The following is a 24,917-nucleotide window of genomic DNA, read 5'->3' as shown; positions in this document are numbered from 1 at the left end:
ATCAGGATGAAAGTTAAAATCAGGTAGTGGCACTATCTCCTTTTGTGCCATGTTGTGCAAACATGGCACATACAACATGTTTGTATCACATATTATTTGGACATTCAGAGAATTAAAATGCTTTTAGTTAATGAAAGCAGCTTCATTCTCACTCGGGGCCCTTATTGCAACATGGGTGCAGTCAATAGCTCCGATTACATTGGGAAAACCTGACACTGCTGCAAATTGCATTTTTCTGTCTGCCTGTTCACCCACCATGTAAGGAATGTTAATGTACCGTTCTGACAAACCAATAATACCTCCGAACACGTCTGGCATAAGATGAGGCAAGGCAAGGCAAGGCAAATTTATTTATATAGCGCATTTCATACTCAAGGCAACTCAATGTGCTTTGAGTTGCCTTGAAGATAGGCTGTGAGATATTCGACCTGTCAACCAGTTCCCTCTGAAAGGTGCCGGTTGCCAGAAAACCCAGTGTTGTCAGCACCGCTGGACTGGCCATCGGGCGTCTTATTTTTTAACTAATGGTATTCGTGATACCCATTGGTCTATTGGTCTACAAAACTGGTAGATCGGCCCATTAGTCATGATTGATTCAGGGCTGGACCAATTACAGCCGAGGGCCGATGCCCGCTCCCTCCTGGGCTTCGGCTGTCAAACAATCAATCGTACAGAGAGAGAGAGGAGAAAATGGAGAATAGCAGCAAGAAGCTGAAAGGAGGCGCAGAAAAAATTGACATAAAAAGAGACAAGCTCTTCAGGCAGATGTTGCCAAATGTGTGAAAATAACACAAATGTTTGCTGGTGGCTATGGCGGAGCTTCGTCTTCAGCAGCAACAGCATCCGAAGCGGCATTCTGTTATGATTGTTCGTTATTGCTTGCCGTACTAGTCAACAGTGCGCATGCTCTACCTCTCCAGAAAGGTGTATCCCCTGCAAGTAGTTCCACAGATACAGTCACGTTGTGAAGTTGTGATTACGAGTTGTGAATAAACCAACTAAATGCTCACAGTGGACTACTCATTCCTACATGGTGTCAGAAGATGTACCGAGCCGCCGGTGAGTTATAACACCGTTCTGTGCAAGTCCTGAAGATAGAAGGAAGGAAAAGTGTTACAGCTGGTTAACGTGATGGCGGAGGGATTTTGGAGACCCGACCCGCTCGTGTTTGAAGGAGACATTGCTGAGAACTGGCGTGTGTTTGAAAGAGAATATGACATCTTTATTGAGGCGGCACACTCAGACAAACCTGCAAAGACCAAGGCTTATATCCTCCTCAATCTTGCTGGAGCAGAAGCCATTGAACGGGAGCGTTCGTTCGTCTACGCCACAGAAGTTAGGGCGCCAGGTGTCGATGGAGCCGTCCTCGTCCCAGCTGAGTCAAGAGAAAACTCCAACAAAAATTCCGGGAAGTGTGTAATCCACAACACAATAAGACAATGGAAAGGCAGAAGTTCCACACTCGAAATCAAAAGCAAGGTGAGACTATCGAATCATTCATCAGTGATTCGAAAAGCCAAGAGTTGCCACTTTGATGAATGATGAACTGATCTGCGACAGAATTGTGAGTGGCATAAATAATGACAGCATCAGAAAAGCATTGCTGCGTGATAGCGATTTAACACTAGTCAAAGCCATTTCCATCTGCCGTATATATGAAGTGACTGAGGAGAACACTAAAGCCTTAACAAAACAGGCAGTTACGTGCGTGGATGTGCTGCAGAAAAGCTCCACCAGGGAGCACAATAGGACAAGGTTTAAACGAGCACAGCTGCAGGATGTAAAACCAATCACAAACTGCAACAACTGTGGAAGTAGCCATGCAGCACAAAGAGATAAATATCCAGCCTTTGCCCAACAATGTCACAAATGCTACAAGATGAATCCTTACAAAAAATGCTGTAAATCCACTTTTCAAATCTTTGAAAAGAAATGTTTCAATAAACAAGACTTCAGCAGAAAACCAGTGCACCAGATAAACGTAGAGCAGACAGACTACACTGTTGATGAAACTTTTTATGTGGATGGTGTATCCGTTGACACTGCAGAAGAACAAAAGGAAAATTGTGATGAAGGATTTGTTACTCTACATGTAAACAGCAAACCCACTGAAATAAAGATAGACACTGGTGCAAAATGTAATGTAATGGCTAAAAGTACATTCCAGCAGATTTCCAATGGGCAAATCATAAAATGTGGCACAAACACAAATCTTGTGGCTTATGGTTTTGTCACACTGCCCTGCCATCTAGATGAACAGCAACACACACTACTTTTCTTCCTGGTTGAACGTGATGTACTCCCACTGTTGGGATTTCGCTCATGTGTGCGTCTCGGACTCGTCACATTAAGTCTTCACGTGCACCAGATCTGCACGGAGACAAATACAGACTTTGTCAAAAATATAAAGGAACAATACAACGATGTATTCAATAGTGAACTAGGGGGACTGCCAATAACATATTCAATGACATTGGATCCAGCTGTACAACCAGTCATTTGTCCCGCACATCGCATTCCACTCGCAATGCAGGAATGGGTAAAAGCGGAACTTGAAAACATGACAAAAATAGGCGTCATCACTCCTGTTTCTGAGCCCACAGACTGGGTCTCATCAATGGTTGCAGCACACAAAAAAGATGCATCAATCCTTAAGACTTTAACACTGCTCTAAAAAGGCCACACTACCCAATGAGCAGCGTGGAGGAGGTTGCAACTCAGATGTCAGGCGCGACTCATTTTGGCAAATAAAACTGGATAAAAAGTCATCCATGCTAATTACGTTCAGCACACCTTTTGGGCGCTACAGCTTCCTCCGCATGCCATTTGGAATGAGCTCAGCAAGTGAAGTTTTCCAGCGTTCAATGGAACAACTGTTTGCTGGTTACCCATGTGCTATCATAGTCGATGATATAATTGTGGGAGGTCGTGATGCTACAGAACACGAAGCCGACTTAAAAAAAAATTATTGACCGTGCACGAGAGATTAAACTAAAACTAAGTGCAAATATCGCCTCGACCAAGTGTGTTATGTGGAGCACATGTTCACGAAAGAGGGATTGAAGGCTGACCCAGCAAAAACAGAGGCAATCACAAAAATGCCTGTCCCTGAAGAAGCTCTTGTCGTGCAACATTTCCTCGGGATGGTAAACTATCTGGGGAAGTTCATACCAAACTTCAGCAGTATCGCTGCACCGCTCAGGCAGCTCACTCATAAGGATACTGCCTGGTGTTGGCTTCCACAGCACCAACAAGCGTTTGAAAATCTGAAGTCATGCCTATCCAGCTCACCAGTCCTGTCATATTACGATGTTAAGAAACCAGTGACATTAACCTGTGATGCATCACGTTTTGGACTGGGAGCAGCTTGTTTACAAAATGAAAAGCCTGTTGCATATGCGTCCCGTACACTCTCAGATATGGCGACACGCTATGCACAGATCGAAAAAGAACTGCTCGCTGTCGTCTTTGCTTGTTCAAAGTTCAAAGACTACGTCTATGGAAAACACACAATCATTGAAACTGACCACCAGCCCCTGATCACAATCCTAAAAATGCCAATCCACACAGCTCCTGCTCGTTTACAGAAGATGCTACTTCGGTTACAAGCTTATGACATCACTCTTGTCTAAAAAAAGGGGTAGCACATGTACCTTGTCGATACCCTGTCAAGAGCTCCAACAAAGACCGTGCCTCAAACAGAGAATAACACATTCGAAGTCATGTCTGTCAGTTTCGTTTCCACAGCCAGACTCACAGAACTCAGAACACACACAGCGAGAGACCAAACACTCCAAACTCTAAGCACCGTGATTCAGAATGTAATGCCGAACAAAGAACTCCAGGTACCTCCCCCTGTCCAACCATTTTTTTCTTACAGAGATGAGTTGGTGGTGGAGGATGGCATCATCATGAAAGGTCACAGACCAGTCATTTCAGACTCACTGCAGCATGAATACATACAAATCATGCACAAAAGTCACCCCGGCCTTGACTCCACAAAGTCAAGGACCAGAAGCACTGTGTTTTGGCCCACCGTGAACAAAGACATTACAAACGAACTCTTGTGCGACGTGCAACGTTACTCGCCCTCACCAACAAAAGGAACTTTTACAACCTCATTCAATTCCTTCCCTGCCATGGTCCACAGTCGCAACCGATTTGTTTGAATGGCATGGTCAGCAGTACTCCGTACTGGTAGACTCACATTCAAATTGGTTTGAAATAGACCTTCTCCGTGATACACAGCCTCTGTGATCAAAAAGCTAAAAAGACATTTTCCTGTACCTGGAGCCCCTCACACCCTGATCCCCGACAATGCGAGACAATACACAAGCCAACGTTTCAAAGAGTTTGCAGAACAATGGGACTTTGTTCACATCACCAGAAGTCCTGAATACCTACAATCAAATTGGCTAGCTGAACGTGCAGTCCGCAGCGCAAAACAGCTGATGGAGAAGTCTAATTGAGATGGTACTGACGTGTTTCTCAACCTGTTAAACATCAGGAATATTCCTCATCACAGTACACTGGGCTCACCTGCAGAACGTTTTATGTCACGCCAAACCGACCTTTCCAGTCAACACCAACCTGCTGGCCCCTGCATCAAAGAGCTCAGTGCAGATCACAACGCAACTCGAAGAAAGAGTCATCCTCTGATGCCACTCACAGAAGGTCAAGTTGTCAGTTTGCAAGCTACAAATGGACACGATTGCATCGGCACAGTGAAGCAACTGTGTAAGGAGCCTCGGTCCTACCTCGTTGAGTCAGATGGAGGCGTCCACCGAAGAAATCGTCGCCACATTCTTCCGGTCGCCGAGCCACCACCTCAACACGTTGACCCTACGGACGAAGGAACACCTGACCCTGTCCCTCTCTCACCACAGGTCCAGCATGTACCTTGTCTTTTTCTACCAAATGCCCAGCAATCCACCAATGATCACTCAAGACCCGGATTTGTAGGCTGAATCCGAAGTACCACGACTGAACTGAATGTTACCATGGGATGTGAAAAAAAAGGGAATGTAACAAAGTGCATATGTAACAAAGTGCAATTTTCAGTGTTGTATGCATATTCATTGTTTATTGTTAATAGCAAAGTATTATGCATATTGGTCATGTTTAAAAAAAGGTAGGTTACATGATACATTTATTTTGGTATTTTATACTTGGCTTACACATATCACTTTATAGTTAGGGTTGTTTAATGCAGGAACGATGTTTTATTAAATATGCTGTGTAATTGCAATGGTTTTGTTTTATGCAAAATGCTAAATCTTTTTTAGTACAGAAGGCTCAAACTAAAAGGAGAGGACGTAAATCATTCTGTTATGATTGTTCTTTATAGTTTGTCAACAGTCCTACAGCGGAGGTGGCCGTCAGGTGGATGAGGGGAAGGGGAGGCAGGAGGAGGAGAGACCTGCGGCCGCCGCAGGTGTGAGTGGAGGGGAATCTGAACTACAGGTAAGAAGTGATGAACTGCTGTCTACCTGGGTCAGTTATGAATCAAGTTTGGGTGTAATTTATTTTCGTTGTGCTTGCTAACTCTTAACACAATCAGTCATTAGAAGTAGGCCATTTAACAATTTAGCTAGCTGTGCGTGCTAGCTAGCACCACAGGGTTTCTCTACTGCTCTCTTCAATGTATTTCAATTGATATAAGTGGACTATACTTATACTTATAAATACTCTGTTAACTTTCACTGCTATGCTGATGATACCCAACTGTATGTATCAATGAAGCCAGGTGAGACAAATCAGCTATCTAAACTTGAGGCCTGTGTAAAGGACATTAGGGCCTGGATGGACCAAAATTTTCTTCTTCTCAACTCAGACAAGACTGAGGTCATTGTACTGGGCCCGCGACACCTTAGAGAAACCTATGCTAGCCTAACTGCCCTAGATGGCATTACTCTGGCACAAAGCACAACTGTTAGAAACCTTGGGGTTCTATTTGATCAGGACTTATCCTTCAACTCTCACATAAAACAAACTTCAAGAACTGCCTTCTTTCATCTCCGTAACATTGCTAAAATCAGATCTATCCTGTCTCAGGGCGACGCCGAAAAACTAGTCCATGCTTTTGTTACCTCTAGACTGGATTATTGTAATTCTCTTTTAGCAGGCTGCCCGAGCAAGTCGCTTAAGACACTTCAGCTGGTTCAAAATGCTGCAGCACGTGTACTGACTAAAACTAGGAGAAGAGATCACATTACTCCTGTATTAGCCTCTCTGCATTGGCTTCCCATAAAATATAGAATAGAATTCAAGATTCTTCTTCTCACTTATAAAGCCCTAAATGGACAGGCACCAGTCTATCTCAAGGAGCTTGTAGTGCCATACAATCCCCCCAGAACACTACGCTCTCAAAATGCTGGACTACTCGTTGTTCCATTCATCTCTAAAAGTAGTATAGGAGGAAGAGCTTTCAGTTATCAGGCCCCACTTCTCTGGAACCATCTACCAACCACGGTTCGGGGGGCAGACACCCTCTCTACCTTTAAGGTTAGGCTCAAAACATTCCTCTTTGATAAAGCTTTTAGTTAGGAACCAGCTCATAGCTCATAATTAAGATGCAATAGGCATAGACTGCCGGGGGGGGGGGGTCTGGCATGCTCGGTTGGAGAGAGGTTGGAGAGGGCGTTAAGAGAGAGGTCATTTAGGTTAGAGAGGGACCGGAGAGGGTCCCATTCCTCTTTCAAACACTCCCTCTATGTCTGCTTCTTCCCTTGTGTGTTTGCTCCTGTACTCCTTCTGGCTTTTGTCTTGCAGGTCCGTGGGATCCTCAGTGTGGAGTTACAGAGACTCAGCGGCTCTGTCTCCACCCTTTTCTCTGCACACACCCAACACAGCATAACGTGGATGGCTGTTCATCATATGAATGGGATCCACACAAGGTTCCTGCTGCTTAACAGAAGGTTTTCCTTGCCGCCATGATGAATTCATGTTGGGTGTGGGATACATATGTATGTGTATATACGTATATATGCATATGTGTGTATCCATAAAATGAAGAGTCCATCCTTAAGACTGCTCTACTGTAAAGTGCCTTGAGATACCATTGGTTATGATTTGGCGCTATACAAATAAAGATTGATTGATTGACTATGTAGTAGGGCTGGGCTTTACATTTGTTTACCCTTTGAGTAGGCTTTATGTGTGCCACAGGCGTTTACTTTTTTATTGACAGGGTAGCTGAGAAGAGTGAGCTTGTGACAGAGGGTGAGAACACACCATTTGTACCATCATTTTCATATTGTGTACTAGTTTAGCATTACAACTTAATTGCTTAGTGTTCTTTGTTACTTACCTGCACCACCATGTGTTCCAGGGACAAAGGGAAGGTGATACCACCATTTCCTGCATTTATACTCTGGGTGACAACTCCAGTGATGTCACTGGTGATGTCACTGGGTGAGACCAAGTAGGAGGGGTGGGAGGTAAAATTATGTTTATTTGATTGAGTGATGAATGTTATTTAATTAAGCGTTGTTATAGAGAAACAGTATTTGGCACTTCATTCAGCATTTATGTACGAAGTGGACGTTGGGAATGACTGTGTTCTTTACTTGATTTAAGGGAGAAGTACTTGGAGCTACCTCGGGTGATGGAGCTGCTTTGATTGACTCCTGCTGACAGGAGTCTATTTAAGCAGTTGGTCTTGGACTGTTGGGGAGGTTGGATGTCAGTGTAGCTGGGTACGCTGGAGGCTAAGACAATGATTACACTTGTCCACATGCTAGATGTACATACATTGCATGTCAAACTTGGATTTACCTTTTCTTTTTGTAAATATAATTTTTTTGCATCTGGATTAAGTCTCCCTCGTCTGCCTCCTACCACATCCTAGCCGCTTTGGTACCACTTCCTAACATTTGGTGGCAGTGGTGGGATCCAGGCCAGTAGGAGGCAGGGAAGAAATGTCAACTCGACCAAAGAAACTCGCAATGACTGAGTGCCCGCTGGAAGTGCCCACAGAGGTCGGTGGCCAGCAGGGGGCAACAAGTGGTCAACCCGAGGGGCAGAGAACCATGGCTGAGCTTTCAAGTCTTCTGCAATGTCTGATGCAACAGCAAGTCGATCGAGATGCCAGGGCAGACCAGGACCGCTCACGACAAGAGGAAAGATGGAAACGGATGCAGCACCAGTTCGCCCTGCTCCAGCAGGAGGTGCAACAAGACCGCCAGGCTCACCAATGGCCCATGGAAGGTGCAGTAGCCACGCCCACCTCCACAAACGAACCAATGGCTGAGCCCCTGTCCTCACCAGCTATCCAAGACAGGCATGAAGCTGAAGCGGCGTCGCTAGCTGCCAGAGAGCAGCATTCTAGTTTTCTGAGGTTTTCAGGCTGGAAAAGCCCAAAAATGCAGCCCTACATTGAAGGTGAGGACATTGAGCATTATTTAATCACCTTTGAAAGACTGGCTCAGTGGGCTCGGGAAGAGTGGGCTCTGCCTCTGGCTCCCCTGCTAACTGGGAAGACCCTTTCTGCATATGTAGCAATGGATATTGATGACACCATGGACTATGCAAAAGTAAAGTGTGCTGTTTTACAGAAGTTTGAAATATGTGCCGAGACCTACAGAGTAGGATTTCGTTCCAGTGTTCCAGGAGAAGAGGAGACGCCGAAAGAGTTACAGGTCCACCTCAAGGACCTGTATGAGAAGTGGATGGTTCCCAAGGAGAAGACGAAGGAACAAATTGGAGACAACATCATATTGGAGCAGTTTCTCAAAGTCTTGAATCCAGAGCTTTGCACTTGGATCAAAGAGCGGACCCCAAAATCATCCAAGGAGGCAGCAGAATTGGCTGAAGCTTTCCTGGCAGCCCGCCGACCAGCAAAAGACTATCTTCCAGCGAAGTCCTGTCTACCCACTTCATTGAGTAAGCCTAGCGGTGGAAACGAGTTTAAAGTCAGAAGTACAAGACATTACCCCATTAACTCAAATTCAACTAGATTTGAGCCTAGAAATAAAGCAAATATGTCATGTCATGGGTGTGGTCAGACATGTCATTTTATAGCAGAGTGCCCTAAAACACAGGTTAGCAAAAACTACATGTGTTTTTCTCCCCAGTCTTCAGTCTGTGAGTTTATTAAGGATGAAGTATTAGAAGGTAACCAAGAGGAGGTCACCATAGGGGTATTGATAAATGATAGACCCTGTGTAGCACTTCTTGATTCAGGAAGTAATCGCACCCTAGTTAGGCAGGATAGTCTCCCTAGGGATGTTATTTTCTGTGGAGGGACAGTTGATGTTTGCTGTATTCATGGAGACAAGGTAGGGTACCCCATAGCTGAGATAGCTATCCAGGTCGAAGGCCAGCACTATCTCATGTCAGTAGGGGTATTAGAACAACTTCCCTATCAGGTTGTGCTAAGTTGTGATCTCCCTATCCTTGCTGAGTTGATAGCCAAACAGTTTTGTGAGGCTAAAGATAGCATCTTCAGTAAAAACCTGCTTGCTGTCAAAAAGTCCAAGAGCCAGCAGAAACAGGATAGCGCAGAAGAGGGGTGGGAGGCGCTACCTTTTGTAAATGAGGACCTGCCTTGTGATGAATCAACCAGCCGGGGCCAGGAAAGGAAAAGTAAAAGACAGAGGAGACAGGACAGAGTAAATGATAAATGGACTTGATTTTATATAGCGCTTTATCACCACACTGAAGCAGTCTCAAAGCGCTTTACATAGCTCATTCACCCAATCACTCTCACATTCACACACCAGTGGGACAGGACTGCCATGCAAGGTGCTAGTCGACCACTGGGAGCAACTTAGGGTTCAGTGTCTTGCCCAAGGACACTTCAACACATAGTCAGGTACTAAGATCGAACCCCCAACCTCTCGATCAGACGACGACCCTCTACCACCTGAGCCACGGTCGCCCAGGAACAAAAGTAGCAGAGAAGATATCCAGGCCTTTAGATCCTGACCTTTTTGTTATTCCTTGCGACATTGCTAAGTTACAGAGAGAGGACCTCCCGCTGGTGTGTTCATTTTCTAAAAGTGTGCCTGACACAGTCCAAGTCACAGGGAGAGGAAAGGAAGAATTTGTGGTAAAAAAAGACAGGTTGTATCGTCGTAGTCGTATTGGTGATCAGCTAGTTGTTCGCGAAAGTTTGAGGCCCACAATCCTCAATCTGAATCATTCGATTCCCTGGGCTGGTCACTTAGGCCAAGCAAAAACATTTTCTAGGATGTCTCCATGCTTCTATTGGCCCCAGCAATATGTGGACACTGTAACATATTGTCAGGCTTGTACAGAATGTCAGCTGACAGCTCCAGGCAGGAAAGTTGATAGGGGTCCCCTCATTAACATGCCCATCATCAGTACGCCCTTCTCCCGCATCGCCATGGATATTGTGGGCCCACTAGAAAGGAGTAGTGCAGGCTAGAGGTGCAAACAGTGCTAGTAGTCTGTGACTATGCCATCAGGTATCCGGAGGTCTTCCCATTATAAAAAATCAAAACCAGGTGGTCAACTGCCTCATTCAGCTGTTTTCCAGAGTTGGCATTCCTAGGGAAATCATCACTGACCAACGGACAAACTTCACGTCATGCTTGCTAAAAGAAGTGTACCGCTTGTTGGGAATTCATGGTGTAAAGACCAGTCCATACCACTCACAAACAGATGGTCTTGTTGAACGTTTTAACAAGACCCTCAAGGTCGTGCTAAAGAAGTTTGTGAATCAATCAGGATCAGACTGCCGTTCTTGATGTTTGGCTATAGAGAAGTTCTTCAAGCATCCACTGGATTTTCACCTTTTCAACTTTTGTATGGGCATTCGGTGAGAGGTCCAATGGATGTTTTGAGGGAGGCCTGGGAGGGTCCACAGCCACAACCACAGTGCAGTGAGCTCTCATATGTTCTGAAAATGAGAGAGCGACTAGCCCAGTTTCAAGAACTCGCCAATGACAATCTGGCTCAAGCACAGCAGCGTCAGAAGCAAAGTTATGACAAAGCTTCAAGGAGGAAGGTTTTCCAGGAAGGCCAAAAGGTTTTCCTTTTGCTACCAACATCCGAAGGTGGGCTTCTTGCAAAGTGGCAGGGGCCATATAAAATTAATAAAAATATTGGCCCAGTCACGTATGAACTCTCTTTACCAGATCACCGTAGAAAGCATCAAGTGTTTCATGTGAACCTTCTGAAAGAGTGGCTAGACCAACCAGAACAGGCAACCTCCTTGTGAGCATGCACAGTGGTTGATGAGGAAGACCCACAGGAGCAGTATTTTCGTTCTTCATCTGAGACTTTAGTGTTTCCAGATCTAAGTCACCTTACAGCAGGGAAAGATGAGGAGCTGCAAATCTACATGGCGAAAGAGCTGTTTAGTCTGAAGCCAGGCCGTTACATAACGCCGTTATTTTAAATGCCGTTATTCCAAACACTGGAAGTGTCACATTGTCAAGCCTGAGTTATGTGATTGGGGTCGGAGGCATTCGTCCACAGGTAGGGAAAGTGGAGGCAATTGCAACTTCACCACTGCCTAACACAAAGAGGAGGTTACAGTCATTCTTGGGGTTAGTTGGCTGGTATCGCTGGCTCATCCTTGACTTCTCTTCAAGATTTGCTGTACTAATGGACATGATTCGCAAAACCAGCCCAGTAAGGGTTAAGTGGACACAAGAAAGTGAGAATGCAATGAGTTGAAAAACTGTCTGTGTCAAGATCCTGTTGTGCAATGTCCAGATTTCAATCTGCCTTTTACGGTACAAACAGATGCATCCGGAGTGGGTCTTGGAGCCGTTTTACTGCAAGAAAAGGATGGGACCCAGTTTCCTGTGCAGTATATTAGCCAAAAACTCTTCCCAAGTGAAATGAGGTACTCAACAGTGGAAAAGGAAGCTCTGGCCATTAAATGGGCTTTAGACACTTTAAAGTATTACCTCATTGGCAAAGAGTTTGTATTTGAGACTGATCATAGAGCATTGCAGTGGATTCACAAAATGAAAGACACCAATGCCAGAATTACCAGATGGTATTTGTCTCTTCAGCCTTATTGGTTTCAGGTCCAGTATAGGCCGGGGAACAAGAATAACATTTCTGACTTCCTGTTCCGTGACACCGAAGAGAAATGGTCATAAGGGGGAGGGAGTTTGACAAAGTGGGTGAGAACACACCATTTGTAGCATCATTTTCATATTGTGTACTAGTTTAGCATTACTACTTAATTGCTTAGTCTTCTTTGTTACTTACCTGCACCACCATGTGTTCCAGGGACAAAGGGAAGGTGATACCACCATTTCCTGCATTTATATTCTGGGTGACATCTCCAGTGATGTCACTGGTGATGTCACTGGGTGAGACCAAGTAGGAAGGGTGGGAGGTAAAATTGTTTATTTGATTAAGTGATAAATGTTATTTAAATAAGCGTTGTTATAGAGAAACAGTATTTGGCACTTCATGTAGCATTTATGTACGGAGTGGACGTTGGGAATGACTATCTTCTTTACCTGCTTTAAGGGAGAAGTACTTGGAGCTACCTAGGTTGATGGAGCTGCCTTGATTGACTCCTGCTGACATGAGTCTATTTAAGCAGTTGGTCTAGGACTGTTGGGGAGGTTGGATGTCAGTGTAGCTGGGTACACTGGAGGCTAAGACAATGATTACACTTGTCCACATGCTAGATGTACATACATTGCATGTACAACTTGGATTGACCTTTTCTTTTTGTAAATACATTTTTTTTGCATTTGGATTAAGTCTCCCTTGTCTGCCTCCTATCACATCCTAGCCGCTTTGGTACCACTTCCTAACAGAGCTGTTGAGAAAGTTACTTTTGTAGCCTGATGAGGTAAAATAAAATTATCAAAACACTCATTATAATGTATCAGATAAGATAAGATTACACTTTACTGTCATTGCACAAAGTACAATCCAGAGAAAACATTTTGCATCTAACTTGAGTGCAAACAAGTAAAGTCCTCAGAAAATGCCTAAATTAGAATTTATTAGAATTAGTGCATCTTAATAGGTATTAATGCATAAGACACTAGGTGGAATAAATATAAGAATTAGGTATTGTTTATACAAACAGCTGTTTTCTTCCGGCCTTAACCTCTCACTGTCTCTTATAGGATGCTGTCACTCATTTTTGGGAGCCTGCCGTGGTTTCCTCTAAGTAAGTACTGTATAAAATACACAGGGGTGGAAAGTAACAAATTACATTTACTCTTGTTGTTGTAATTGAGTAGCTTTTGTGGGGTTGTGTGCGACTCAGAGCGGAGCGTTTTTGTGCCCCCCAAAGTTTTCTTAATGCCCCCCCAATTAATACTGCCTGTCGCAACGACTCTGGTCTCTCGTGCGCGTCGTCCTCCAGCAGTGCCTGATAAGCCACTGTGCATTTTTTTTGTAAACAGCTACAGGTGTTGTAGCCAATTCATCAGCAGTTTTGCGCAATGATCATGTTATTATTATTATTATTATTATTATTATTATTATTATTAATTTATTTTCTTCTTTTTTTACTGCACATGCTGTCTAAGGTCAACACCACAAGAAGTGCAATCATTATGAGACAGCAATGCATGTTTTGTTATTGCAATGAAATAAATTAATTTATTTTATTGCTTAATTGTGACCATCACCAGCCCTTCCTAAGGAAGGGTAAGAAACATTTTATGATAGGGAGGATGTAAAAAGGGAGAGCAGTACTACACCTAGGTGGAGGGGGAGGGGAGCAGGAAGCAGGAGGGAGAGACTCAAGGCAGGAAATAGAAAGGGTGGGGAAGAATAGATTACTTTACAGTGAAAGTGAGATGTGAAGTAGAACATATTGTGCTTATTATGTTGTGTAATGAAGTCAGTCTGGTGACAAGTGTGAAGCTTAGGTACAATGGTGGTGGCTGTGGACAGAGGGAAGGAGTGAGTGGCAATACCTGAAGCATGTATTTGGGATCAACGTGTCTAAAGTTAAGCCCAGTATGAGTTTTATCCCACATATCAAGACATGCCAGTGCATCGTAGACCAGTGTATGTGCAAAAACCGCTACTGCAAACCCAGGGGCCACCCCAGGCCCGCAGATGCAGCCAGGCCAGCAGAAAGAGTGGGGGCCAAGGAGCCCCAGGCCACCCCTCCACGGCAGAACAGCCCCCCAGATGTCCCCAAGATGTCCCCAGGCCGAGAAGCAGTCACCGCCCCCCACACACACACACCCGAGAAAGCCCCAAGGAGCCGAGCACCCAGCGCATCTCATCACCGACCCCAACCCCCAGCCGCAAGGCCCCCCGCCAGCATTCATATTGACCTCAACCACCGGAACAGCTAGAGTCGCCCTCCAGCAAAGAGCATCATCCCGGAGCGCCATGCAACCTCGCCCCAACCCCGGCGCAGACGCCAGCAACCTCCAGCACGCCCACCGCCCATCCCAGCGCGGCGGGCTGCCCCGGACCCACACACCGCAGGGAGCGCCCCCAAGGCAACCAGAAGATGAGACAAGCACCAAGCCACACCTGAAGGGAAGAAGCACCCCCACGCCGGCACCGCCCGGAGAGACCTCGCAAAGAGAGCACCCAGCAAACCCCCCCCCCCCGCGCCCCCCAGGGACCCACCGCCCCACCACGTTGTGCAATGACTTCGGCCACCTTCCTACTTCACCTCCTGCAACATCTACAGACCATCAACTTTGCCTGCACCTGTGGCTTAAATCCCTGGTAAGATAATTAAACTAACAAAATCACTATTCTGGAAGAAAATAAAGATTTTAATTGTGTGGGGACAGAATAATTTAATCGCCAATGTGCCAGTTAAATATGCATGCTTTATGTGTGGCAAGAAATTAGCAATTAGCATGTGTTGACCACATGATCATGTGTTACCAAATTCAAGTTACTTTTTGTAGCCTTTCAAACACATTAACTAAAAAAACATATTCTTTATATAACATTGTGTTCATGTAAACTGAGATACTTAAGAATTCGAAGATGCAAAATACTGTTTTATTACTTGATGTCAATTTATTTTATTTTATTTTAAACTGTAAGTTGCCATTTACATGATCAATATAAATCAAATTAAATCAGACATTATTCTCTATAATTTTAACTGTACAGAATTTAACACATTGTATTGTCTTCATTGAGAAGGTATTTTTTCGGCTCCAGGAGGACTTTAATCCAGGTGAGATGAGGCAAAATGGCTTCTTGTAGATTAAAGGTTGCAGACCCCTGTCCTGGGGCATCAATATCATTTTTTCCTCCTTAGGCTGATTCCACCTAGAATGTTTTATAGACTTTATAAAACATACTGTATGCATTTCTTGCTTTCAGAGGTGATTTATTGGATGCTCTGACACATTGGATGTATTGACACAAGCACTTACGTCATCGAATTGACATCCTTGATATTTATTTTTTTAATTTTATTTATCTAGGTTAGCCACACCATGTCTTGTTCTCATGCAAGTTATTTTGATCTTCTCTAATAAATTATAATAATAAAAAAAAGAACCTAGTTTGATCTGTATCGACGTCCTTTTGTTTTTTTTTATTGCATGGGAGAGATCCCCCCCCCTTAACTAAGTTAAGTTTACTCTGAGTACATTAAGTAGATTTCTTCTGTACTCTTTCCACCCCTGTAAATACATGATTCAACTATTTTTCTAGAGCGAAGATACCGGTACCTTGATCATCTGATCAAGTCTAAGGTGTCATTCTTTCTCACCTTTCTCTGTTTGTGTTCTTTCACTTTTTAAAGGTTGCCATGTTTGAAGAAAGGTTCTGTGTTGCTGTGCTGAGTGTTGCTGCTGTGGAGGTCTAAAGTGACTGTTTATTGATGTGGTGAGCACATAGTCTGTGAAAATATCAGTTAATCACAATCTGTTATTTATACATTTTATTATTCATCTCATCTTTGTTCCTCTCTGTCCTGTTTTCACGATCCCATCCGATCCCATTGTTTGTTCAGGAAACAAGACCATGCAGCCTTTTGGGTTCCTCAAAGTAAGTACTGTATAAAATACATGATTCAACTATTTTTCTAGAGTGAAGGTACCAGTACTGTGGTAATCTGATCAAAGTACATCAGGTGTTATTCTTTCTCACCTTTCATGTTTGTCTCCTTTCAGTTTTCAAAGGTTGCCATGTTTGAGGAAATTTTCTGGAGTGTTGCAGCTGTGGAGGTCTAAGGTGACTGTTTATTGATGTGGTGAGTACATAATCTGTGAAAATATCAGTTAATCACAATCTGTTATGTATACATTTTAATATTAAGCTCATCTCTGTTCCTCTGTGTCCTATTTTTCAGGATCCCATAATACTTTGTTTATTGTTTGTTCAGGATGTTCCCCTAAGTAAGTACTGTATAGAGTTGATGACAGATATTGTATTATTTTTTTATTTTATTTATACATTTAAATGCATATGCGTTTTTTTTCCCGAATCAATTTTTTTAAAATTCCGTTTTTTTAGAAATATTATTAATTTTTTTTCCCAAAAATACTAGTTTTTAACTCCTGTGAGGAAACAAAACACAAATAAATAAAAAACCCATGATTAAACAAAAACGTATTTCAAAAATAAAAATGTAATTTAAAATAATGAGTAGGATACAATTAAAAGGTAAATATAAGTTGTACTGACATGGAATATTCTGATTATTTTTAATTATGCATGTCAAATAAAGATGTAACAGAGCAGCATTAATGTCACCATATTTCCCCTCAGGGATCATTGGTTTACTGAATCTGATCAGGGTTATTGATTAAGTTTTAATCTACTTAATTTAAATTAACCTAATTTAAATGATTCTGATGACATAATTCCAGATTGTAATGATGAAACAAAAATAAATGTGCAAGACACATCACGTGTAAGAAGTGTTTTTTCACCACTAGGGGCCAGAATAACTGTAAAGCCTTACACTGGAAAGAGGTTATTACCTCTTGAATTGGTACTCTGTCCAACTGAAAAACAAGTAATTTTCTCGCATTTTCCCACTTTATGATTTTTCAAAAATTCCAAAACCTTAAAACAGGGAAACAAAAAGTGTGCTTGATAACCTGGGACTAGGACTACTATTATAAATTGGTTTGAAGTCACTGGGTCACATGACATCAAAGCTATTGAAAAAATTGTGGATTTTATAGCATTTTTCCATTTCATGATTTAAAAAAAAATTCCAAATCTTAAAACAGGGAAACTAAAAGATGTGCGTGATAGCCTGGGACTAGGACTACTATTATAACTTAGTTTAAAGTCACTGGGTCACATGACCTCAAAGCTATTGAAAAACATTTCATTATTTAGCATTTTCCCACATTATGATTTCATGATTTTTATCACAATAATAAAGGACACGGATAACAATAATGAGGATGCCATTGCATCCTCACAATTAAATTATCTGAATAAAAATAAAATAATTGTGTGTGCTTACAAGTAGGCAACAAACAAAGAACAAAGTCCTTGTAGAATACAAAATAAGTAACTTTATTTGCATAAAGTAAAAATAGATTTACAAACCAACTCAATATATATTAACATTTACATAAAAAATTACTGTGGGTTTTCTATTATAAAGGGCTAAAGCCTGCCTCTATCTGCAACAGAACCAACACCAGTCCAACCAGTGCTGTGGCGTTCATCATGAATTGGAGGTTATGGACCATGGACGTAGTCCTGGTCCTGCTGGTTCTGGTCCATGAACTGTCCCTGACTGCTCCATGGAAGAAAATCTGCATTAACATCTTCCTCCTTTTTTCCTGTATAGAAGCATTAAAAATAATATTTAAATATATTATTTATTTCGGCAGTCTCCACCATAAGAAAATACAAAAACAGACAACACTCAATTGTGTAATTCTTAAGCCAAAAGGGTGTAGGTTGAAGCAAAGCTTGTACATACCTACCCTATCACAGCAAAACTAAACAAGGCTCTCTAGTTTATATCGTACACAAAAAAAAATGGGCTTATATTACTATTTTCACAATATATATTCTACACAAGTTTTATACATATAGTTTATACATTCACATCAAACATACATACGTACATACACATGAATGTATATATGACATGTACTTAATATTAAACTAATATTAAACTTAATATTTACGACCCAAATTTCATCAATTAAATTTAGAGGGGCAATTTCTAAATTGATAAAAACTTTTTATTATGTTTGTTATGTATTAATATATTTTATAACATTATATACATATTATATATGAATGTTGTCCTAGGTAAAATTGTTGCTCTTCTTTCTTGTACTTACTAATGATATATGATTTAAAAATATATATATGATTTTAGAAGCTGGTTTATGTTGGTGCTTTGTTTCATTTCATCCCTTAGGCAGTTCCATAATATTGTTATACTCATCTTTTTCACTGTTGTTCTAGCATATTTCATCTTGATATGTAGTTTTCCTCTTAAATTATATTCCCCTTCTTTCTCTAAAAATCTTTTCTGCAACCCTTTTGGAAGTAAACCTTTACTTGCTTTGCAAGGTTTACCAGCAACACTAGAGGCCACTGTAGGCCTGTGCTTTGTTGGTGTCTGAGATAGTCAGGAGGCATCAATGTTTTCTGCTGCTTCCCTCCTGCTAAGACGTGTTTGTGAGCTGTTCTTGTATATGCTTTAGCTTTATGTAAGAGTTATACGCTTCTGCTTAGCTGCACTTTAGTATTCGCAGGGCTCATTCATCTCTGTCATTAAAGCAACCATTTGACATAGAGGAGTGTATTTCTTCATGAATGAGCCATGGTTGTCGTCGATTGCTTTTTCCCTGACTGCGCTTTTGAGACGGGAGATGTGTCTGAGGCCCTCGCCCATCAGACCCCACCTGTCATGGCCAGCACTCACTACCTCAGGGACCAACGCTTGATCGTCCTAAAGTTGACATCGGCATATCAGTGGAGGAATGGAATGTGTTCACTAGCCGCTGGAATCTTTTTCATGCTGGTTCAGGCATAGGCGATGCCCAGGCCCGTTTCCAGCTACTCCAGTGCGCTGGGCCTGAACTCGGGGATAGCCTGTTGAAAGCTAACCCCAATGCTGCTCTGACCTCTGCCTGAACTCATCGCCGCCATGCGGTCACTAGCGGTCATTCCTGTGGCTACATGTGTCCTGCGTACTGAGTTGCTCCAGTTACACCATGAACGTGATGAGACATTCCGTGCCTTCACTGCCAGAGTACGGGGTAAAGCAGAGACATGTGCCTTTAACGCATTATGTGGGTGTGGTAGGGACGTGGACTATGCAGACTACATTATTCGTGACGTTCTTATCAACGGGATTTATGACTGCGATATACAGTATGCCGTGAGACACTAGGCATACCTGATTTGATAAACAAACCAGTGAATGGTGTGATTGCGCTTGTTGAGAACAAAGAAATGGCTCGTAATGCTCTGCCAGTGTCGACCCTATCAGCCATGTCGTTGTTCCAGCGCTCTCTAAGAGCCCCGCAGTTGAGCACTACGCCAAACCCAGCACCGATCCCAGCCCCAGCAGACAAGGTGAGGCAGGCCTCATGCCCAAACTGTAACAGCGCCTTTAAGGTCTTCACACTGGGGCCTCGTGGATGGAATACTAAACCTCACGGGGTGTGCATTGACTGTGTGACTGCTATAGGGTCCACTATCGTAAGAGGCAGGAGCAGCCGCCATCTGCTGGTCTACAAGCCGCTGTGGAATCAGAGCTCTTATCCCAGATTTCCTCAATTCAATCTGGTGCCCGGCCTGTCCAGCGTTGCATGAACCGCCGCTGACTTTGTCTCCCGATGACTCACGGTGGTGTCAATGATCCTACAACCCTCAGGCTCTGCACCATATTTTCTATAAAGGCGAGTGGAAACGTACGAGGCTGACAGACCACCCCCGAGTGCCCATCACTATCTCAATTGACAGTATGGTGGGCGTTAGAGGCAGCACCAGTGACCGGGGCTCGGACATTCAGGCGACAGTATCTGCCATTGCTGACACCGGTGCGCAGTCGGACCTTTGGTCACTGGAGGAGTTCCTGACTTGTGGTTTCTCACGTAACAGCCTGAGCCTGTCAGCCGCAAACCGCTCCCCTATAGCCACTGACACCAGCAGCGGTGTGGTGACATCCTGCCGATCCATGGTGTACGTGAGCAGTACTGTTCGCGCCATGTACCTCTCCTACAAGTCACTGCTCAACCTTGGCCTCCTGCCCATGAACTTTCCGTCCATAGACGGACAAAGCCCTGTCACTCTTGTCATGTCATCTGAGCCCTTGTCTGTCAACGCCACACGGTCCAGCTGCAAAGACCCGGATAATACTCATCCTGCCCAGTGCTTGTGCCCCCAGCATACAGCCCCACCAACACGGCCCACAGAACTGCCGTTCCCTTGCATGCCGGAAAATAATGGCCGGATGAAAGATTGGCTGCTCGAGAGATACGCCTCATCTACATTTAACATCTTCCCCCACCAAACAAACAAACTCCAATTTGCGGAGATTACTGTCGATTTCGCTGGTTTCAGAGTCGCGGATGCCACTATCGAGCCGCTTCCCAAGTACTTGGATGCTATATGAGAATTCCCCACCCCTGACTCCACGACGGACATCAGGAGCTGATTCGGGCTTGTGAACCAGGTGGCCAACTATGCCCAGTTGTGCGACACAATGGCACTCTTTAAGCCATTTCTCAGCCCTCGTTGTAAGTTCTCGTGGTCCCCCAAGCTGGAGGAGGCATTCCAGGATTCCAGAAAGGCCATTGTCGAGGCCATCCGAGAGGGCGTTGAGATCTTCGACATGCAAAAATGCACCTGCCTTCGCCCTGACTGGTCCAGGTGCGGCATTGGTTACTTTCTGCTTCAACAACACTGCAATTGCCCATCCAGCATCCCAGACTGCTGCCTTGAGAGATGGAGGATTACCCTTGCCGGCTCACGTTTCCTGACTTTGACGGAGCAAAGCTACGCAGCCATTGAAGGGGAGGCCCTGGCCATCGCCTGGGGCCTGGAGCAGACTCGATACTCCAAGAAGGGATGTGACAGCCTCGTTGTTGTCACTGACCACAGGCCTCTGGTGAAGATCTTTGGCGACCGAACACTGGATGAGATAATGAACTCTCATCTGTTCAGACTTAAGCAGCGTACTCTCCCATGGCGCATCTGCCCGGCAAGAGTAATCACGCAGCTGATGCAGCCTCGAGACATCTTTCCCCCTCGACCTCTCCTGACGGCCCTTTCCTGTGGTCAATGAGTGTTCCAAATGAGGTGGAGTAGGCATTTATGGCCTCTATAAGGGAGGATGCACAATAACTCGGACCCATCTCGTGGACTCTCCTCGCGTGTGAGACTGCAGCAAATGTGTGCCTCGCCCACCTCCTGTATCTCATCGAGCATGAGGGGAGGATTGATGTGGACGACCCTGTGCTAGCGAACCTGTCTCCAGTGTGCGAGTCAATCTACGCACAGGTAGGTGTCCAACTATACCAGGACCGTGTTGTTATCCCCCCAACCCTCCGCGATAGAGTCCTGTGGCACCTCCATTCTGCCCACCAAGGTACTTCGGCGATGGAGCAGCGTGCCCGTGCCATAGTCTATTGGCCTGGCGTGTCGAGGGACATTCGTGACATCAGAAACAGATGTGCGTACCGCAATGCCAAGTTGCAAGCAGCCATGCCCCCCTCACGTCCTCCCCACTGTCCACACCATTTGCTGACTTTTTTGACTACGGGGGCCGCCACTACTTGGTTGTCGAGGACCATCTCTCAGGCTGGGTGGAGTTCCTTAGTTCCACGTCGGACACTGACTTTGGTGGCTCGGCTGGCCTTGTAAGCCACCTCCGGTCGTTCTTTACCACCTTCGGTGTGCCGGAGGAACTCTCGAGCAACGGGGCCTGGAGTTTACGGCGGGCCGCACTGAAGACTTCCTGCGCTTGTGGCACGTTACATATCGCATATCCTCGGTTGCCTTTCCACAGTCGAATGGGAGGGCGTAGGTGGCCGTGAAGACTGCTATGCGCCTCTTGGCGTTCAACACTGGCCCGACCGGTAGTCTTGATCTATGTTACAGTTGCTTAACACACCGGACCCTAACTTCAACCTCTCGCCAGCGCTCTGGCGCCAAGCATGGGGTGGCTAAAGGAGGATGCCCTCCAGAACCGTACGGCCCGTACTACAGAGTCCCTGCTTGCCCACTCAAGGCCACTTCGCCCATTGGCGCTCGGTGAAACAGTTTTCCTTCAGAATCAACAGGGCCCGAGCCCCCACAAATGGGACAGGTCGGGGGTGGTTGTGGAGTCATTGGATCATGATCAGTATCGTGTCAGGGTCGACGGGTCGGGGCGCCTGACCTTGCACAATCAATGGTTTCTCCATGCCTTCACGGCAGCTTCGCCCTGCGCCAGTCTGCGTCCCGCTGCTATGTTACTGCCACCAGTGTCTTTAGAACGGGGGCCCCAACCTCCCCACCCGGGTCCTGTGGTCCCCTGTGAGGTCGCCCCACAGGTGGATGGCCCTTGTGAATCTGCGGCAGATGCCCCCTCTTAACTGCATGGTGGTGACCATGTTCCTGCGGCTGTCACCTCACCCTTTTCGTCCTCCGCATCTCCGTCTTTTCCTTTGCTTCCCCAGCCGTTGCTGTCGGGCCGTGCGAGGAGGCGGCATTTCGAGATCATGCTGTTTGCTGGGGGGCAGCGCTAGCTGGTTGCAGTTGCCGTTGGCTGCCTGGTTGGTCTGTCCTGCTATCTGCGGATCAGTGGGTGGGTCCGGGGCGCCCTTAGATGGGGACTGCTGTTCCGCACTGTGTGGGTGCCATTGGAGTGCTTCCTTCCTGCGGTGGCGGCCGCCGGTCTCTCGCGCTCCGGTGGGTGGCATTGCCTTGTGGCTTGCGCTGTCCGGTGGGCGGTGGGGCCTGTGCTACTGTCATTGCGCCGTCTGGGGCTGTGCGGTCCTGTTTGACTGTGGCCGGTTCGTGGGCTGGGTTGGGGGGGATCCTCCCCGGGGGGTTTCGCCCGGGATCTCTCCCTTGTGGGTTCCCGGTCCCGGGGGGGTGCTCTTGGCCAAGTCCGCCGGTCCTGGCGGGGGTCTTCCGGGGTGGGTGTTGCGGGCCGCACTCTTGCATACCAGTGGGTGCGGCGTAGGGTGGCCCATGCTTGGGCGGTGCCCAAAGTACCGCCTCTGGTTTGCGCGCGCCGCATGCCGGTGTGGGGTGGGTGGGCCGGCGGGGAGACTTTAGCAATAACTGAGGCGCATCGCGCTGGTGGTGTCATAAAAGGGTGACCTGGAGCGCTGTGGGGGGCTGGTTCGGTGTGCCTGGGGGCTGGCAGTGCGGCGTGCAGTGTCCCCTTGTTGCCCAGGGTGGCCGGGGGTGTGGTCGTTGTCCTCGGGCGTGCTGCTCCCGGTGCTGCTTCTATTCCTGGTCCTTCTGGCCTGGGGTCCGGTCCCTGCTGGTTCTGGGCCCACTGACGGGTGCCCGCCGGCTGCCCGTTGCGGGGGTGGGGGTGGGGTGGATGTCGGTGTGTAGCCTTGGGGTTGGGGTGTGTATGTGGGGGCGGTGGCTGCCTCTCGGCTTGGTGTCTTGGGGGCGTCTGGGGGACTGCTCGGCCGGGGGGGGGGGGGGTTGCCTGGGCTCCCTGACCCCCGCTCTTTCTGCTATTCTGGCTGCGTCCTCGAGTCTGGAACAGTGCTTGGGTTTACAGTGGCAGTTTCTTGCACATACATCGTAAGTGTTTCTTACCCTTCCTTAGGGATGTTTGATGAGATCAGATTTAGATGAGTTTTAAATCTGGTGTTTTTAACAATAATCCATGTGTGTGTTCTCTGTATCCTGTGTTATGTATCAGTCTGATGGATCTTTTTTGCATTATGTTCGTCATGTATATATTTCCCCAAACTACTAGACAGTTAATCAAATATGGTAAAACAAGTGCACAATAGTGTGCAATGCTTTTTGATGATTTGTCCAGGAATAGAAAATAATTAGTTCTTAATACAAGTTTCATTTATCCATAAACAAATATAAATTCAAGTAAATGGTGTATAATGATATTTCAGGATGGACCAACAGATAATATTGATCAAGTTGATGTTTGCATAGAATGAATGAATCTTACTGGATTTGTTCTGAGATGAAGACGAGCTGAGCTATTTATGAACCTCCAAATCCAACACTGAAATGAGCAAGAAACGTTGTTACCACATAGTTCAATATCATTATTACATGGCCATTGTGTAACAATAAGGGATGTTCTGAATACAGGTCAATGAAATATTGCAGCTGCTTTCAGGAATATTAAAGCATTGTTATGGTTTCCTAGCTAACCAGCGGCTAACTGGCAAGCCTGCACCACGTTAGACGTAACGTTCATAATATTGATTAGGGATTATTGTAGCAAGTGAATATTTGTAGTAGGTTAAAAACAGGGTGAAATAAAACTTACCAGGATTAGTAACAGGACAAGCTCCTCCGTGGCTGTAGATCTGTTCGGTCCGTGGGGCTCCGCCTACTTTCCCCTGAATCTCTTCAGACACCCACAGTACCAGGAAACAATGTTCTCCTCTGACCACTGCAATGTCTTCTGTGACTCACTTTTAAATGTTTTTTTGTCGGATTTACGCTAACGCTATAAACAGCTCCCCAGCTTAAAAAATGGCTGCTTTTCATTTTTGCAGGACCGTCGATAACCCTGCCTAGCACCCGCCCACTTCAGAGCTGAGCTGTAGCCCAGCAGCTATGTGGGGCCAGCATAACTCTGGTTTATGGCTCTGAGAGCTGGAGCTATGTTGGTGGAAACAGAATGGCTTGGAGCCAAACACGGGCTAGCTCCAAGTTAGCTCCAGCGCCTGCCCGGTGGAAAAGCGGTGTGTGGAGTTTGCATGGGTTTCCTGCGGATACCCCGAATTTCTCCTACATTCCAAAAACATGACTAGGTTGGTTGGAGTCTCTAAATTGCCGGCAAGAGAATATGAGTGCGAGTGGTTGTTTGTCTGTCAGTGTGTCGCTTT

General features: G+C 45.4%; 1 protein-coding gene and 1 long non-coding RNA gene across 12 annotated transcripts in view; both read right to left on the bottom strand.

Annotated features, from left to right (window-relative positions):
• Positions 1-24,917, bottom strand: part of stk32c (serine/threonine kinase 32C) — a 250,272-nt gene that overhangs the window by 131,970 nt on the left and 93,385 nt on the right. The gene's annotated exons all lie outside the window — the stretch shown is intronic.
• On the bottom strand, positions 17,531-24,903 carry LOC114476324 (uncharacterized). The gene is made up of 3 exons (XR_003675568.1): positions 24,353-24,903; positions 24,026-24,082; positions 17,531-17,696 (listed from the first exon to the last, which is right to left on the bottom strand). It is a non-coding gene; the product is annotated as an uncharacterized LOC114476324 (long non-coding RNA).

The sequence above is a fragment of the Gouania willdenowi genome, chromosome 15 (genome assembly GCF_900634775.1).
Source record: "Gouania willdenowi chromosome 15, fGouWil2.1, whole genome shotgun sequence".
NCBI lineage: Eukaryota > Metazoa > Chordata > Actinopteri > Blenniiformes > Gobiesocidae > Gouania > Gouania willdenowi.
This window is presented reverse-complemented; position numbering and strand designations above follow the sequence as displayed.